Below are 2135 nucleotides of genomic sequence, written 5' to 3'. Positions count from 1 at the left end.
GAGGGGGTTCGGCTATATTAGAGAAGAAGGGGTTTGTGTTGTGTGAAAATGAAGAAGAAAGGAAAGGTATTTATAGGGAGAGGAGAGGGTGAGGTTTCGGCCATTTTGGGTGGGAATGGGTGGGAAATTGAATTTTGAATGTAGTGGAGGTAGGTGGGGTTTATGGGGAAGAGTGGGTTGATGTGAATGGTGAATGGGGTAATTGGGAAGAGGAATTGAGGTGATAGGTGAAGGTTTTTGGGAATTGTGACATGGGGTATTCAAATCACAAAAATAGGATTAAGAGGGAAGGTGGGAATAGGGTAGGTGGGGATCCTGTGGGGTCCACAGATCCTGAGGTGGGGATCCTGTGGGGTCCACAGATCCTGAGGTGAAAAAGAAATACCATTCCTTCACCCTATAGGCGTGTAAATTGCCTCCATGCACCATTCTGGCGTTCAAACGCCCATTGGTGCATGTTCTGGGCGTTAAACGCCCATGTAATGCTTGTTCCTGGCGTTGAACGCCAGTTTCATGCTTGCTTCTGGCGTTCAGCACCAGATTGTCCTCTGTGTGCGCATCCTGGCGTTAAACGCCAGGATGTTGCTTGTTTTGGGCGTTCAGCGCCAGAAAGATGCTCTGTTCTGGCGTTGAACGCCGGCCAGATGCATCTTCTGGGCGTTGAACGCCGGCCCGTGCGTCCTCCAGGGTAAAAATTTTTTTCTTCTGTTTTTGACTCTGTTTTTAATTTTTTTGATTTTTTTTTGTGACTCCTCATGATCATGTACCTAATTCAACACAAAAATAACACCAAAACAAAATAAAATAAAATTAGATAAATAAAATTGGGTTGCCTCCCAACAAGCGCTTCTTTAATATCAATAGCTTGACAGTGGCTCTCATGGAGCCACAGAGTGATCAAGTCAATGTTGTCTTGTCCCAACACCAAACTTAGAGTTTGGATATGGGGTTTGAACACCAAACTTAGAGTTTGGTTGTGGCTTCACAACACCAAACTTAGAGTCTGACTGTGTGGGCTCTTCTTGACCTTGAACTGAGAGAAGCTCTTCATGTTTACTCTCTTTTGTCACAGAGGGATTGCCATGTGCTTGAAACACAAGATATTCTCCATTCAATTGAAGGACTAACTCTCCTCTATTGACATCTATCACAGCTCCTGCTGTGGCTAGGAAGGGTCTTCCTAGGATGATGCATTCATCATCTTCCTTCCTAGTGTCTAGGATTATGAAGTCAGTAGGGATGTAAAGGCCTTCAACCTTTACTAGCACGTCCTCTACTATCCCATGAGCTTCTCTCATGGACTTGTCTGCCAATTGTAATGAAAATAAGGCAGGTTGTACCTCAATGATCCCCAGCTTCTCCATTACAGAGAGTGGCATAAGATTTATCCCTGACCCAAGATCACATAGAGCTCTTTCAAAGCTCATGGTGCCAATGGTGCAAGGTATTAAGAACTTGCCAGGATTTTGTTTCTTTTGAGGTAGAGTTTCCTGAATCCAAGTATCTAATTCACTAATGAGCAAGGGAGGTTCACTTTCCCAAGTCTCATTACCAAACAATTTGGCATTCAGCTTCATGATAGCTCCTAGGTATTGAGCAACTTGCTCTCCTGTCACATCTTCATTCTCTTCAGAGGATGAATATTCTTCAGAGCTCATGAATGGCAGAAGGAGATTTAATGGAATCTCTATGGTCGCTAGGTGAGCCTCAGATTCCTCAGGATCCTTAATAGGAAACTCCTTCTTGCTTGAGGAACGTCCCAGGAGGTCTTCCTCACTAGGATTTTCGTCCTCTTCCTCCTTTGTGCATTCGGCCACTTTGATTAAATCAATGGCCTTGCACTCTCCTTTTGGATTTTCTTCTGTATTGCTTGGGAGAGTACTGGGAGGAGTTTCAATAACTTTCTTACTCAGCTGGCCCACTTGTGCCTCCAGATTTCTAATGGAGGATCTTGTTTCATTCATGAAGCTGAAAGTCGCCTTTGACAGATCAGAGACTATATTGGCTAAATTAGAATTGTTTTGTTCAGAATTCTCTGTCTGTTGCTGAGAAGATGATGGATATGGCTTACTATTACTCAGCCTATTGCGTCCACCATTGTTAAAGCCTTGTTGAGGCTTTTGTTGATCCTTCCA

This window comes from Arachis duranensis, chromosome 7 (genome assembly GCF_000817695.3).
Source record: "Arachis duranensis cultivar V14167 chromosome 7, aradu.V14167.gnm2.J7QH, whole genome shotgun sequence".
Classification (NCBI taxonomy): Eukaryota; Viridiplantae; Streptophyta; class Magnoliopsida; order Fabales; family Fabaceae; genus Arachis; species Arachis duranensis.
The sequence above is the reverse complement of the archived record's forward strand: the minus strand, read 5'-3'. Positions refer to the sequence as shown.